Genomic DNA, 17,363 nt, shown 5'->3' with positions numbered 1-17,363 from the left:
ACCGAGATAGCTTGAAGATTCCAGTTTCCCTAACATTCCATCTGAAATACTTCCCTAATGCTCTTCTGCTTGAGAGACTACCAACATAAGTCAAAGTTTTTCAATAAACACTGGGTGACACTACAAACAATACCACCCTATTGTCCATTTGTATATAAAACTAACTACTGAAAACCACCAGTTTTCCTTGAGATACACAGATAAACTTACATATTTCACAATATCTTGAATATAGTGAATACTGACATGATTTACTCATGCAAGTCTGGTAAGAAGTTTTTGAAAACATGTTTATAATGGATCAGTCCAGTGAGATTGTTTTCAGGGTTAGTCTCCTATTATCCTCCAGAAATAACTGTCAATCTTAACATGAAGTCACGAAGTGAACTCTCTGCCTCTGCCACTTAGTTTTATGGTGAGCTTGAAGCACAAAATGGACTATTTTCTCCTTCTCTCTCCAGACATTCAGAGGGAAGGAGATAAAAGATGGGAAGAGATCATCTGCATCCAAGAAGAGGCTGGGCTGGCTCTGGGAAGCCCTAGAATGAAAGAAGTAGGAGAGACTTTCCTAGGGCAATAGAGAAAGACATCTGGCATAACAAAGACAGATGAATAAATGGACATCACATAACAGTATGAAAGGCACTTGGAAAGTTAGAAAGGAGAAATTTCATGCATTGGAGCCAACAAGTCCCTGCATACAGATGAGACAGGTGCTAACTCAGAATAATTAAGTTCTTCCTAGTTGGCTCAACTCTAGTAGAAACTTGGGTTTCTGGAAAGCAAAAAAAAAGGCATAATAGGACTAAGCACAGGAGGAAGCACAGCTGAACAAGATGGTGCCACTTTTACTTAATACACTGCTAATTATAGATGTACTCTGAGGCAGAGAACAGTATTGTTGGTAACATAATAGAGAAGTAAAAAAATAAAATTGGTATTGCTCATCTGCTGTACAAGCTATTCTTTCCAAATACAAGGGAAATAATCAACAGGGCATTTTATTTTCCATTGGCCAAAAAGGCGTTTACATAGAAGTAATAAATATAGTTCATATTGGCCAACTTTTATGCCATGCTGCTTCTCAAGCGACATTCACACTAAAAAAAATAGATTTTCTGGCTAAGAATAAATTGGTATATATGAAATTCCAAATGCCATAAAAATAAAGAATAACAGGAGCTATGACTGACACTTCCATGGAATTTAACTATAATCAAAATGCAGAACAGCCAAACTAGAGACTCATGCTACTAGCACATAACAATGATTTTTTCCAGCTGTTTTGTATCTCTGGTAAAAGCTTTGAATACTTTTGACAAACTTTCCATCCATCAGCCTATACAATAGTGCTTCATTTTAAAGAAGCATCAGGTACACATTCATCTTAATGGCAGTCACAAACACACTCAGATTCCTGGAAAATAATTGCAGCACTATAATACACGCACAGTGCTGACAATACAGATGCATTTTGTAGTGAAAAACAAGCTACTTAGATACATTCAATGACAAAAATGAGATTTCAGAATCCTTTAAGGATATTTCTCAGCAGTGTTCCATAGGAAGAGAGTTCGGTTATTTAGCTAACTACAAGTGATATATCAAAACTTAACTGAAACCAAGACAAGTCAAAGATGGTATGCAATTGTATGTTAATTAACGTTAAAATGCAATCCAATTAAACACTGTATTTTACAGTAAACAGCAGCAAGTGCAAACTAAAAGTTGCAATGGAGATTGACAGGGAAATCACAGAATCACAGAATTGTAGGGGTTGGAAGGGACCTCCAGAGATCATCGAGTCCAACCCCCCTGCCAAAGCAGGTTCCCTACACCAGGTTGCACAGGTAGGCATCCAGGCAGGTGAAATCTGATGAAAGAGCTATAAAAGAGCAAGCAGAAACAGCTGATGACAAAAGGAACCGTAAGAATAGAAAGGGAAAAATATATCAGACTGGTTCTAGTAACTACCTAAGTACTACTCTAAAAACAAGGTTTTAAAGTGCTTTGTCTCCAGAGAAATGGCTAAAATGGCAAAGGTCCAAGCAAAAAGGCATAGGTTTTCTCTAAAGTCTGCTCTGCAGGAATGGACTCTACAGCACCACTAAGTCAGACTGGAAATGAATTGCAGTGGAATTTGATTACACTTGGCCTGGACAAAGAAACATCAGCACTTTGGAAAAGATTACATCAATTAGTAGTCAAGTGAAGGAATGTCTTCTGAATGACGATCCTTATGGGTCTCTTCCAACTTGGGATATTCTATGACTTTGTACTACTGAAACCAGTAACAGCTGATGGAAACAGCAATTCTGATTTTCAGCAGAACAAGTGGATGTTGTTCCATTTCCAGTGTTCCCAATGGAAATCTCAAGGTAACAAACAGTCTGCACCTGTAAGCATTTCAGGGCCATCAAGTGAAGATCTTTGCCCTTATCCATGTGGTTGGAGGTGCACATAAACAGCTTATTGATCTGATAGACACAGGGCAAGAAAAACTTGAATCTCAGGTTAAACAGATACCATAATCTTATTCCTAGAAGAACGGGAAGAAAGGATGCACTTTTTGCAAGTTCAGTCAAAATTCCTTAGACTCAACTCTTGAAGTGATAAGGTGAACTGACGGAGTATAATAGCCAAGGAAATTTCTCTTCATTTTCAAGGAGGACAACACTGCCATGCTCTGCCTAGAAAAGTTCTGAATATATCAGCAGGACACAAAATTTCTTTTAGCAGTTGAGAAGTTTCTTGTCAAGTAAACTGGTTTACTTCAAGGCAAGGTTATCAGTGGGACTGCAAATCAATCACACACAGAAAGTAAGCTTGAGTGCTGTACAGCCAGCTAGTCTGAGTGGACACAACCAGACTACACAGACATAGGTATAAACATCTAGGCTGGGCTTTGAGTTTGCTGTGCCTCAGTACTCAGTGGCTGAGACTGGATTGGCTTTTTGTTACCTTTAGTTTTACCTGATAGGCATCTTTCCTTAGGCATCCACGACACTGCAACACCTACATATACATATGCTGCATATTTTTGAAGGCCTTACATAATATCCTGGCACACAGCATTTGGATATTTCTGCCTCCAAAGGTATTGCTTGCCAAGGTTTCGTGATAAGTTGCTCAAGACAAAATAGGCTGAAACTGTTTCTTCATAATCTTCCTTTTTAGTGAGTTGAAGGATATGTCACTAAGATATGAAGGAGAAGATGCTACATAAGCTATCATACTGGGTCAGGCTTGGGCTTGCTCTGTGCAAGATTGTGTGCCCTGGAGGGAACAGCACCAGCTGTAACAGAGATGAAAGATGACATGCAAAGGCAAACTGTGAAACTACCAGTCCAAGGAAGATCATACTCTTCCCTTCCTCCCCACTTATTTGTGTCTGCCTCCTCCAGACTGTGTCACATTTAAGAAACTCCACCTTAACAATTTCAAAAGTGAAAACTTACTCAGATACTGGAGGTATCATAAGAAAATTTTGTATTTGTATGACTGGATGCCAGAATATAGTACAGCAGCTTGGTATTGTGCATTTTCTTTTCATCATATTCTTTCTAGTTTTATGAAGTTCAAATAACACATTTGTTATTCTCACAGCTAGCTCTTTATTCTCCAAATTTTTACTCAGCCCTCTTTCCATATCCTGTTATGGATATGGAAACTATATATTATACATAACTATTAAAAGCCCCAGTTTTATCTCCGTGAAGGAATTGTGGTACTTTTCGGTTCAAAAATGTTAGGAAAAAGTCTCTCAATGATTTGATACTTATATTTACATTGTTTTCCCTGCCTCGTTCATAAACTAAATACTATTCTTGTGATGTTTATGGAAGAGGAAAGTCTGGTCCTAAATTAATAGCAATTGAAAAACAAAGGAAGATTTATTTCTTTCCATCTCTGATTAATCACAAATATGAAGATTATTTGGTGCAAGCTCAGCCAAAGATACTCTGAATGTGTTGCAAAGTGCCACGCTAGTGATCTGTGTTTCTATTCAGGATGAATTTTTTCAAGATGCTTTACTGTATCACTATTACTGACCTGTTTTTGAATAGGAAGAGACACAGAAATGGATTTATTTTAAAAGGAGAAAGACTGGGCACTTACAAACACTAACATTGTTATCACTACTCAATTATCAAGTAACAGGTATGCAAAGTGACCTAGAGAAATACAGCTATCATGGAAAGATCAGAGTAATGAGGAATTACAATAATCCATCTGTGATCATGTCTCCCTCTAGGGGTTTTAACTAATGACTGAAGTACAGGATAGCTAAATATTGTAAATTTTATTACAGCAAGAGTAAAATGAACAACCTTTTGCAATTTTGGCTCAGATTCTGACTCCTCATATGCTCCTGTAAACTAAGAAGAATTTAACACTCCTCACAACTTTTTTTTTGGAGAGGAAGAAAGGTAAAACTTATACAAGGATTAAGATGCGAGTGGAAACAATATAGCCATCACACCCGCAGTACAGCAAAACAGCACTAGATGAAGATGCTCTGATCAGACTCCAAAGAATATGTTACTAAAAAGAACTAAAAGGACTGAAGACAACACTAGAGGAAAAAATGAGAGAATGGTGAAAATACCTTGAATATGGGGGGAAAAAAAAAAATGAAATAGAGCACACAAACTGATATGTCATTACAAGTATAATTAACAAATAGGTGACTATGCTAAATTACTACATTCAGACAAGTTGATACAAAAGCACCAGCTAAATACCACCTTAACACAACAGTTTTCAGTCACCAATGGAGTCAAGGAAAAAATGTATTTACCCACTTTGACCTCCTTGATCAATACTACATTCTCACAACCTACTGCAAAAAGCTGGGGAAAAAAACTGCCTGAAGTTATTATCACCTACAAAACGGAACATAACTTTTGTGCTCAGACAACAGGTGTTCATGGTAACAGTTGGAAGAAAAGATTTCCCCCCCAAAAAATACATCTTCCAGTAACAAATGCTGAAGCACCCACTCGTCTAACGAAACAAGTTTCTCCAATATCTCTTACCAAGGCCTCCTAAACTGTGAACAAGCAGGAGTAAGAATCTTCTCCATCAATTTTTCAATTAAAGAACACTAACTTGTCCAAATGAGAGCTGTACCTAGGTGAACCAGTAATTCTCAACAAGTCACCTAGATAGCTGTCAGCGGTTTACGGGCTGGTTTGTCCTGGTTCTGTGACAAATGGGGTGGGGGGATCCATGCAGCCATACCTTTGGAAAAGGGGAAGAGGGAAAGGGTGGGGAAATGGGCCTGAAAACAAAACAGTGGCAATGATGTGAGGAGGAAAGTAAGTTTACTTTTAGAATGCAAGATAATGCAATATAATACAATATAATTGGAATTGAAGATAATAAATCAAATAAAATGAGAGAGAGAGAGTGTCCAAAAAAAAAAAAAAACAAAACCCACAATGGCCTTACTCTAATGCTGAAGGTCAGACAGCTTGAGAGCACACACACTGCAGAGACGAGCAGAAAAAGAAAAGGGACATCTTATATCCTGCAAACAGTTTTATCTTTCCCTCTGAACACAGAAGGGAAACCGAACAGTGAACACTCCTTTGGGATATGTTGTTCTTCCCTTCTGAGACAGGTAGGTATACTTGGAACTAGACCATTAACTCTATAACTCCCAGTGCTCTACATGATGTTATGATGTGGAATACTGGTAACAAAAATCCTAAAACCATGACAATAGGCTTGAGGCCAAATCCCACAACCTGCACAGACCTGCATTAGCAGAGGGCAAGGGCAGAGACCCAGTGCACCTCAGAATAGTGCTTTGAAACCTGAAATCTCTGCATCTAACTATAATGCTCCTTACTTTCTCTTTCTGATAGCTATCAGAGACCCTGATGAAACCAGACGACAAAATGAATCTGTTCACTCCCTGCTAGGGATTTCTCCCAGATTTGATGTCAGGGTATAATGACAAAAGGTGCTCTAGGAGATGGGGAAGACTTCATGGGGAACAAGGAGGTGAAGATTAGTTTCAGGGGAAAGCTTCCCCTGTTCCCCAGAACATCATTCTCCCACCTTCCAAAGGGAGAACATGAAGGAATAAAGGCAGGAACAGAGAGCCTAAAGAACAGGACATACCAGTTATCAGTTATTTATATCTACTAAAGAAAGGCTCCAAGGGAACTGGAGGAGTATTAATTTGCAAAATGCAACATTTCAAAGCTGTTATCTAAAAAAACTATCAAGTTATTCACTAATGTCACTTGCTCAGTTTCAGTAGTCGTCCCAGAGAATGGTTTACCAGGATAAAACAAAAATTTTTAAGTTGAAAGCGTATCTTAAATGTTTGACTTTTTGTTGTTCAAGCAGTAATGTAGATTGTTACAATTCTTAAAGCAGTATGAAGCGATGGGAAAAAATATTAAAAAGATGTAATCTAAGCACATACAGATGAGCCAGTTAGTTTTTCTACTTCTATAATGTATGTGATTATGTAATTGGTAACATTTAGGAAGCCAAAATTCTTTCCACAGTATGTGATCTCTAAATGCAGAACTATTTCCTATGTAACGTGTTGTGTAATGGTAGCCAGTATTTATAGAGCTAAACAGTATAAAATTACACAACGCCCAAAAGGAACAAAAAATTGACTATGCTTTTTCTAATTGGTACTCTACTTCAATATGCCAGAGCTCAACCTTTTAATCCAAAATAGTATTCATTTGAATCAGTTTCAAAATCAGAAACACTAATGAGGATAATTAAGTATGCAATTATATATACTTTTTTTGCTGCCAAAAAACACCGACAGAAAAAAAAACCCACAGTCTTGTATTATCAGTCCAACAGGACAGCAACCCCCATTAAATCAAAGTAGTCCTCCACAATTAATAGAAAAGGTCCTTGGGTCAAGCCATAAGAAGAAGTAGAACTCACAAATGAGTTACATCTCTGAAAAGGGGAAGAAATGTGAGTTCTAGTAGACTGCATTATAGAGACTTGAGCACACAGGCTAATGATGAGTAGCAAATGCAATAGACACATGTCATAAGAACTTTTAATCGGCTAAAAATCAGCTAAAAAGGAATAACCCACTTGTGATTTAAATGCTTACTTTTAATTGCCAATAATGAATAGCTAGCCTTTCATTCAACCTGTGTGTGATAGGTAAAAAAAAAATTGCATTTTTCTGGGCTATAAACTACCACACTTGGTAGTGTGGTAGTTTGGAACTCTCTTGGTTATTTAAAATGAGACCTGCTGTAGGGAACCTGCTTTGGCAGGGGGGTTGGACTCGATGATGCCTGGAGGTCCCTTCCAACCCCTACAATTCTGTGTGATTCTGTGTAAAAGAACAAAGATAAACTAAATAAAAGGCAAACAAACAGTTGCCAGTCTGGGGGGAAAACATACGCATTGTTTCTTCTTGAGAAGCCCACTCATAACCTCAGCTCCACTTTCTATTCTCATAGAGAAATTCTCAACTGCAAGATCACAGAATCACAGAATCACAGAATCACAGAATCACCCGGGTTGGAAGGGACCTCAAGGATCATGTAGTTCCAACCCCCCTGCCTAGCAGGGCCACCAAACATACACATTTAGATCAGGTTGCCCAGGACCCCGTCCAACCTGGCCTTGAACACGTCCAGGGACGGGGCATCCACAACCTCCCTGGGCAGCCCGTTCCAGGGCCTAACCACTCTCCTCGTAAAGAACTTCCCCCTAACATCCAACCTAAATCTTCCCTCCTTCAACTTGGATCCATTTCCCCTAGTCCTGCTATTGTCAGCCCTTATGAAGAGTTTACTCCCCTCCTGGGTGTAGGTTCCCTTCAGGTATTGATAGGCTGCAATGAGGTCGCCCCGCAGCCTTCTCTTCTCCAGGCTGAACAAGCCCAACTCCCTCAGCCTGTCCTCATAGGGGAGGTGCTCTAGCCCCCTGATCATCTTAGTCGCCCTCCTCTGGACCCTTTCCAAAATCTCCATGTCTTTCTTGTACTGAGGGCTCCACACCTGGACACAGTACTCCAGATGGGGCCTCACAAGAGCCGAGTAGAGAGGGACAATCACTTCCCTGTCCCTGCTGACCACCCCTCTCCTGATGGAGCCCAGGATCCCATTTGCCTTTCGAGCTGCCAGAGCGCACTGCTGGCTCATGTTGAGTCTCTCGTCCATCAGGACCCCCAGGTCCTTCTCTGCCGAGCTGCTCTCAAGGACCACTCCTCCCAGCTTGTACGGGTGCCTGGGGTTCTTCCGGCCCAAATGCAAAACCTTGCACTTTGCCGTGTTGAACCTCATTAGGTTCACCCGAGCCCAGCTTTCCAGCCTGTCGAGGTCCCTCTGAATGGCATCCCTTCCTTCCACCGTATCAACCGCACCACTCAGCTTGGTGTCGTCAGCAAACTTGCTGAGGGTGCACTCAATTCCCTCATCGATGTCATTGATAAAGATGTTAAAGAGCACCGGTCCCAAGACAGACCCTTGGGGGACACCACTTGTTACCGGCCTCCACCTGGACATAGAGCCATTGGCCATCACCCTCTGTCTGCGGCCTTTCAACCAATTGCTTATCCATCGGGTCGTCCACCCATCAAATCCACTTCCCTCCAATTTGGAGATGAGGATGTGGTGGGGGACCATGTCAAAGGCCTTGCTCAGGTCCAGGAAAATGACATCGGTCGCCTTCCCTTCGTCCACCAATGCCGTCACTCCATCATAGAAGGCCACAAGATTAGTTAGGCATGACCTTCCTTTGGTGAAGCCGTGCTGGCTGTCTCGGATCACATGCTCATTCTTTATGTGATCGAGCATGTTGTCCAGGAGGATCTGTTCCATGATTTTCCCAGGCACGGAGGTGAGACTCACCGGCCTGTAGTTCCCCGGGTCCTCCCTGCTCCCCTTCTTGTATATGGGAGTGACGTGACCCTTCCTCCAGTCGTCCGGGACCTCACCTGACAGCCACGACTTCTCAAATATGATGGAGAGCGGCTCGGCAACCACCTCAGCCAGCTCCTTCAGGACCCTGGGATGCACGCCATCCGGCCCCATAGACTTATATTCATTCAGTCTAAGGAGGCACTGTCGGACTTGCTCTGCCCTTACAGTGGGGAGGGATTTACCTCCTTGGTCCCCACATAGAGGTTTGGGGATGCAGGGCTCAGGGACGTGAAAAAGACTAGAATCCTGGCCACCAGTGAAGACCGAGGTGAAGAATTCATTCAGCACCTCAGCTTTTTCTTCATCTGTTGAAGCCAGTTCTCCTTTTAAATTTACCAAAGTAGGTACACCCGTTTTGGCCTGTCTCTTCTGGCCAATGTACCTGTAGAAGGTTTTCTTATTGTTTTTCACATCCCTTGCCAAGTTCAGTTCTGCCTGCGCCTTGGCTTCCCTGATCCCACGTCTGCAAGTCCGGACAGCATCCCTGTACTCTTCCCAGGTGACACAGCCTTGTTTCCAGAGCTTGTACACCCCTTTCTTCGCCCTCAGTTCTCTCAGCAGGTCCTTGCTGAGCCATGCCGGTTTCCTACCTCGCCTGCCCACTTTCTTATTCAGAGGAATGGAGACCTCTTGTGCTTCCAGGAGGGCATCCTTGAAGAGCAGCCAGCTCTCCTCAACATCTTTGTCTTTGAGGGCGGCGCGCCAGGGGATCTTGGCCAGCAATCCATTGAGTAGCTTGAAGTCTGCTCTTCTAAAGTTCAGCGTCCTGATCCTGCTCTTTGCCAGGCCCACATCGCTTGAGATCACAAACTCAACCAAGGCGTGGTCGCTGGAGCCCAGGCAGCCTCCAACTTTGACACCTTTGATGATCTCCTCAGCGTTTGTGAGCAGCAGGTCCAGCAACGCTTCACCTCTGGTCGGTCTGTCCAATACCTGAACCAGAAAGCTATCGTCAATGGATTCCAAGAGCTTTCTGGAGCTCTTGCAGCTCGCCGTGTGGTTTTCCCAGCAGATGTCCGGATGGTTGAAGTCCCCCACCAGGACAAGAGCCCGTGAGCCAGACATCTCACGCATCTGGAGCAAGAAAGCCTCGTCAACAGCCTCCCCCTGATCAGGTGGCCTGTAGTATACCCCTAACACCAGCTGACCTGTATTAGTCCCATCTCTAATCCTAACCCACAGGCTCTCAACCTGTTCCTGACTGTTTCTCGTAGGGAGCTCCTCACAGTTTATCCAATCTCTGACATAGAGAGCAACTCCCCCACCCCTCCTACCTCGCCTATCTCTCCTAAAGAGTCTATAGCCATCGATCGCAGTATCCCAATTGTGGGAGTCATCCCACCATGTTTCTGTGATAGCAACAAGGTCATAACTTTCCGAGTGCATCACAGTTTCCAGTTCCTCCTGCTTGTTACTCAGGCTGCGTGCATTGGTATAAAGGCACTTCAGCCGGGCTATCCGTCTCACCACCTTTATAAGGGATCTAGGATCCCCTAGAACAGCAGCATCCCCAGCATCCCCCTGCCCTACTCCTTCCCTGTGCACTCTGCCGTCATTGCTCATGGAGTTTGGTACAAGCCCTCGAATGACCCGTTCACCCCCAGTAGCCCCTATTTTGTCCCCTTCCCCCTTCGTTCCTAGTTTAAAGACCTGTCAATGAGTCCCGCTAATTCTTCAGCTAATATCCTCTTACCCCTCAGGGACAGGCTGCATGCATCAGCAGCCATCATGCCAGGTGCAGTGTAAATTGCCCCATGGTCAAAAAAGCCGAAATTCTTGTGTCTGCACCAGCTTTTTAGCCATCTATTTAAGAGTTGGGTGTTTTGGATCCTCCCTGTACCTTTCCCTGACACCACGGGCATAGAAGAAAAGACCACCTGCACCCCAGCACCTTCAAGCATTCGCCCCATTCCCCTGAAGTCTTTCTTGATAGACCTCAGGCTTTCCTTATCAACTTCCTCGCCGCCAGCCTGAATTATTAAAAGTGGGTAATAATCTGAAGGCCGAATCAACTCGGGAATTTTCTTTGAAATGTCTCTGACCCGAGCCCCAGGAAGGCAGCACACCTCTCTGCGGGTAGGGTCAGGCCGGCATATAGGGCCTTCTGTTCCTTGCAGAAGGGAGTCACCTATGACAATCACCCTTCTGTCCTTACGGGTAGAAGCAGTCTTGAGGCTTGTGGGCGACCGCTTCGCCTGAGGCAACCTCACGGGTGAACCTGTCTCCGCCCTCTCACTCGTCCCCCCCTCAAATTCCAGGGCCTCAAACCTGTTACGCAGAGGCACCTGGGGAGTCGGGGATGGACGGGTTGGGGGATGCCCCCTCCGCCGAGCAGGTACCCGTTTCCACTCCTCCTCCCTTCTCAAATTGCTGTTAGGGGGAAGAGAGGACAGGGGGCTCGCTGAAACGCTGTCAGCTGGCTGGTTCCCCTTTACCAGGTGTTTGTAAGGTGGCAGGGGCTGACGTGCTCCGTGAGGAGCCTCGTCTGTGTGCCGAGAACCTGAGGTTGAGAGGGACTGACACCACCAGTCAATCTCCCTCTCACACTCTTTTATAGTCCTCAGCCTCTCCACTTCCTCCTTCAAGCTAATCACAAGGCTGAGCAAGTCATTCAATTGCTCACACCTTATACAAGTGCTGCCTCCTTCATGTGGCATTGCAAATGCCAGGCTGTGGCACTCCTCACAGCCAGTGACCTGCACACTAGCATCTCGTGATGGTATCTCTGTCTGAGTAGCCACACACCTCATACTGTTATTCTCCCCTCTATGCACGGACCAGACCTCAGTCTGGCTCTGGACCGTCTTCTTGGCTGCTGTCTTTCTGCTGCGTGTGCTCGGGACCTCTGCACGGGTCTTCACAGTTTTTGTGCTTGAAGCCTTCTGCCGGGGTGCACCCATGGCAACCAGCAGGCTCACTAACTCAACAAGAAGGTCCTAAAGGGGTGCAAGTGATCGGCCCTGCCCTGCTGCCCCCTACCCTCACACTGTTGCCAGGTTCGCTAAGTGCCCTGGCACTTACCACCAATAGCTGTAACAAGATTCCTTGCAGGAGAGTGCAGACAAGGGTAGCTTGCAAAAGCACCACGTTAAGACAGCCTGGGAGACAGCTATACTACCTCCTCTGCTGTGCCTCAGGTGGGCAGCGACAGTCGCTGCCATCTCGAGGGCTTTTTGTAGCAGCGATCAAGGGCTGCTTCCGGTTTGCGCCCGTTTAAATCTCCCGCCGATGCGTTGGCAACGCCCACTCTGCGTCAGCTGCTCTCGCGAGAGCAGCCCGACTGAGAGCGGCGTCCGCACGATTGCCGCGGGAATCCTCGATGAGGAAAGCGATTAAAATCCCCTTGTACCTCGCTAAAAGTCGCGGCGGTTCTGCCAGAGACAGCTTCGAGCCGCGGACCTCGGCGATCAAGGGCTGCTTCCGGTTTGCGCCCGTTAAAGATCAACAAAAGCAACTGTGCAGAAATGAAAAAAAGGCCCTCAGTTTTATATTTCTGGTTCAAAAATCTGTAAACGAGCAGTAGGAATGTAACACTACAGAGTTCTGAAAAATACAACGTTCATATCGCTTTTATTTTGGTTTACAAATTTATCACATTTTCTATAAACAGAGTAACTACTTACAAGGACCACTGGCTGAGATCTACTGGATTTCAGTCTGAGCCTTGTCTAGAAAAACACTGCAACTGATCTAATGCTTTCTTCTAGCGCCTTCTGGTCATGTGCATCACATCCTAACACGACAGCTTTAGAACCAAACAGCAGCAGACAAAGACCAGCAGTCTTCTCACTGAGCTTGTGCAGGAAAAACCCAGAGTTGTTTCCTTTTTCTTTTTGTTTGTTTGTTTGTTTCCTTTTATTTTCTTAAAGATCTCTTTCACACAAAGATGGAAGTAAAATAAAATTTCTCACGGAAACTAATACAGGGGGGAGACAGTGAATAGATCATAGAATCATAGAATCATAGAATCACCAAGGTTGGAAAAGACCTAAAAGATCATCCAGTCCAACCGTTCACCTATTCCCAATAGCTCCCACTAAACCATGTCCCTCAGCACAACATCCAGCCTTTCCTTGAACACCCCCAGGCTCAGTGACTCCACCACCTCCCTGGGCAGTCCATTCCAGTGCCTGACCACCCTTTCTGAAAAGTGGGCTGAGTCACAGAAGCATCCCAGCTACAGAGCTGGAGCAGCCCTTCCTACCCAGGTACCACACTCAGCACTGCCTGAACATGGAGTGAAGGGGGCACAGCTGCCCATCTTGCTTGAGGGATGGCTTTCAAGCAATGCTGAGTTCAAATAAAGGTGAGTGACAGAAAAGAAAAAATACCCCCAATGTAACAATCACTTTTGGTCAGTGTAAACAGCCAGAAGCAGTAAGTGTAAGTAGACAGCCTCACTTTTGCAACAAAAACTGAAGTTGTATATAATACTATTTTAATGATCAAACACCTGAAACATGCCTGAAGTGATTTGGCTTTAGTAAGCACCCAAATAAAACCAGTAATTATGTAGGCACTGAGCTCAAGTATGCAACACAACAAGGCTTAATGAAGAAAAGAAGTCTCATTAGCATCTGGTTATTGCTCCCATTTTTCCTACACTGCTTCTGAGACCATCGTGATGTACCAATTTTCGTTTTGATCTCACTAAATGAAAAGAAAGAAAAATGTGTTGGTTTTCACGGCTACTACTATGGAAGATTAGAGCTATGACAAATTACTGCAATTTTAACAAAGTAAGTACCAAAACTAGGCATTAACTCTACCTACCACTTGGCCAAAAAGAAAAAGAAATACCAAGAAAACGGCAGATCATAAACATTTGGGGGGATTTAATTTTGTTTCTTAACAAGAACAACCAAGATATGAATTCTGGAATCCACAGTATTTGAACAACTGCAGTCTAGTGTTCTGTTTGTCAAGAGCTTAGTGTATAATTCAAATAATAAGGCCAATAAAGAAAATATTAGTATTTCAAAATATAAACAATCTATTCCCTTGTGTAGCATTACATTTCTTTTATTCTTTTATTTAGTGAGTGGTGCAAGCTTCAGAGAGTTGGTTTGCTGGAGAGGAAAAGTTTTAAGATGAAGAAATCAAATATATCTAAAAAATTAGAAGGAGATAGGTTTTACAACATCACTAGATAAAGTAATGCACATCATAGCTGAACATGCAAATATCTACCAGTACCATAGTATCATCTTTATACTGTGGTCTCTGCTTTCCAATTATATCCTCTTAAACAGTTGATCTAAAGAAGATTTTTTGATAAATGTATCCAAAGGTATGGTAAATAGCATCAATAGCTTGCAGTAAATGACCAACCTAAGTGAAATACTCCTTAAAACTTATACAACTGAAGTAAAAACAAGATGTATTTCTTATTATAGTGTTTTAAGTTCAGTTTAAAGAAATCTGTTCCCTTCTAGCTTCCCTGGCAGAATTTTTTACAAAGACCACGCCTTAAGAATAACTGCACAAAATCATTTTATTAAATCATTTTTGGCAACAGAATGACAATGTTTTACACCTGCACAACTACTTGGACTCCACTTGTTTGACTTTCCCCCCCAGTACCTTGTTTCTACCACATATTTGATAAGTCAAAGGGATATCCCAAGCCTAGCAGCCTAATGAGCTAATATGGTGAAGACATGCTGGCACCTCATAAAAAAAGCAGCCACCATCCAGCCGAGGCACTTTGGACAGTCCAGGCTTCGTGGCACAGCTGCCTGCATTGACCAACAGCACAAACCAAGATAAAAGGGCTGAGTCCACTGCCCTGGGTTGAGGGCAGATGCCATTCTGCTGTAGAAGTATAGGCATGACACTGCCAGATTTGCTCCCTGTGCTGGTGCATCATCTTGAAGATGAGACACTTCTCCTTGCCTTCCTCCAAAACAACACATTTTCAAGGTCAGGTTGATGGGGCTCCGAGCAATCTGCTCTGGCTGTAGGTGTCCCTCATCATGGCAGGGGAGTCCCTGTTCATTGCAGGTGACCTTTAAGATCCCTTCCAGCTCAAATGATTCTGTGATAAAATTATCTTAGTGAAAGGAAAAAAAATTCTTTCGATTTCAATTTCTTTAAATTTCTTTAAAAAAAAAACAACACATGCCTCTTCTTGTTACAGTAGAACAAAATGCGAGTACAAGTGTCTATTTACTCATCATCCAACATCCAACAGTGGTTGATAAAGGATGCTTAGGAAAGAGTCTTTCATAATACTTTCTTAATAGTGACTGCTAGTTTGAAGTTCAATATCACATGACTAACCAGGATTACTTTCTCTGTTTGTAATGTTCAACACTCACTTCCCTTTATATTTCCCAATGATCTCTATTATGGAGAACAACACTTACATGCTATTGGGTTATCTTAAAAGGTGTTTCATCAGAAAACCTTTTCACTTAATTATTTATGATCTCTTCAGTTCATTTCTGCACAAAACCAAGCTTGGAACCACTTGCACAGTGACTTCTTTCCAGCATGAAAGTCATCTGTTTTCTATGCTACCATTTTGTCTTCATGAGGACCTCCCTCATCCTGTGACATCTTCATTTCATACTTCTTCACATGACACTTCAGTGAGCTCTTTTTAAAGATCTTATTTTATACTGACTGCATTCTCCCTGTCCACCTTCGATTCTTCTTCATAAAAATTAAAAAAGAGAAAAAGCATTTTAAAAAGGCACGGCTTTCAGACTGCCTTGCAAACTGAATTTACCCATGTGCGCTAATAACTTTGTTCTTTCTTAGTTTGACATTAAAAAAGACCTTCTAGCCTCCACCATACTCCTCTAAAATAACAAAAGCTCTGACATTAAATTTCCAAATAAAGGTGTAAGTATAAGTCAATGTAAGCAAAAGGTTACAGTAGTCATCATTTCTCCAGGTAATTATATAACTAATTTTATTAACACGTGAAAGAATCTCATCTATGATTGAGTTTCTTCTAGAATTTCTTCCACGTGCACTGCATTTTTGGATCATTCCTAAGAACTGCCTTTCAAAGAGAATGAGTAAGAGATTATCTTACTCCCTGCACTGAGACACAGGGTGCACAGAGTTGCTCGAATTTTCTACTTCAGCTGTGCAGCGCAATTAAGCACACTTGTCCTGACAATGGACTAAGAAGCTGCTCCTGTGAAACCTACATCTGTGCACATGGCTCAGGTATTGAAAACTGCCAGTGCAGACAGATCATCCATTTCATAGGCAGTAGGTCTGACATGTCCAGTTTTGTATCTTCTGCACACTTTATATGGGACCGCAGACCAACCAGAGACCAACAGATCCAGGCTTAAAACATCTCTGCTGGTGGAAGTATCATGATCGAGAAAGTCAGGAGGCCAGCACAGAAAATTCATGTAGCTTTTCTGCAGAAATTCTGCATCCCTGGACATTTCCTTTGCTCCTTCATCAGCCTCACCAGATCTTCTATGCCTTAGGCAAGCTGCTTCTCAAAATCTGCTTCATCATAAAACAGGTATTTCACTCGGTAAGGTTGAAAAACTTCTTTTTCTTCCATTTTGAGAAACAATACATATTATGAAGGATGATTTTAATATGTCCCATGTACTCTCCTGCTTATCCACATTCACTCATTCTTGATAAAGTACACTTAATGTCTGGCCCTTTTGGAAGTTCTAAAAATTATTTAAAAATAGTTTTCTAGCACCAGCTCCTTAGGGTTTGAGTTATCTGGGCCCAGACAGCCATTTTTAAACATTTGGTTAATTTCATAATTTTCTATATTGTTTCTTACTGGTTTTCACCTAGCCTTTACCACGTTTGCTGAGAACCTAAGGACTGAACAAGAATATTCTTCAGGATTTCAGCCCCAGAAGACAAGTCTTCACAAACAGTATGTTCTTCGATACTTGTCAACTTCCACTGTCCATCTTTAAGTTTCAGATCATCACATTTTCCTCATCTTTTGGCTCATGACACCCCTCAGCCTACCTTTAGAGGATTCTTTTTCCCTAAAGAAATCTTACTCCTTCCCTTCATTACCGTTTTATTCAGCAATGTACTGAGGCTGGCAGATAATACAAGAGCCTTCAAGAAAAGGCTAGTGGAGAGATCCTACTGTCTAGCTTTTTATTAATACAATCTACTTCTAATGAGTCTTTTGTTATTGTTTTCTGTGTCACTGGTACCTCTTAAATCGATTCAATGACAGCTCCTATATGCTATGTCAGACTAAGGCAAAAGCAGTGAGGATGCACCTTCCCCTGAAGCTTCCAACCACAACATGTGCCTTTCACCCGTCAGCTTCATGGACTGCGTTCCAATTGGTGTGACCAAGCTAGCCTTAACAAGCTGAAAATGCATCTTTTCATTCATCAACCACATTAAATCATAATATTTAAGGCTTAATAAAATGACTGTGTTTTGCAAAATAGCTTCTCCCACACACAC

At 42.7% G+C, this 17,363-nt stretch overlaps 1 protein-coding gene across 1 annotated transcript in view; it reads right to left on the bottom strand.

Annotated features, from left to right (window-relative positions):
* DSCAM (DS cell adhesion molecule) overlaps positions 1 to 17,363 on the bottom strand; it is a gene marked incomplete at both ends in the record, with an annotated part of 449,568 nt that overhangs the window by 374,323 nt on the left and 57,882 nt on the right. The gene's annotated exons all lie outside the window — the stretch shown is intronic.

This window comes from Tetrao urogallus, assembly GCF_951394365.1.
Source record: "Tetrao urogallus genome assembly, chromosome: 1".
Lineage (NCBI taxonomy): Eukaryota > Metazoa > Chordata > Aves > Galliformes > Phasianidae > Tetrao > Tetrao urogallus.
Note: the sequence above shows the minus strand (reverse complement) of the source record. Positions and strands in the feature narration are given on the sequence as shown.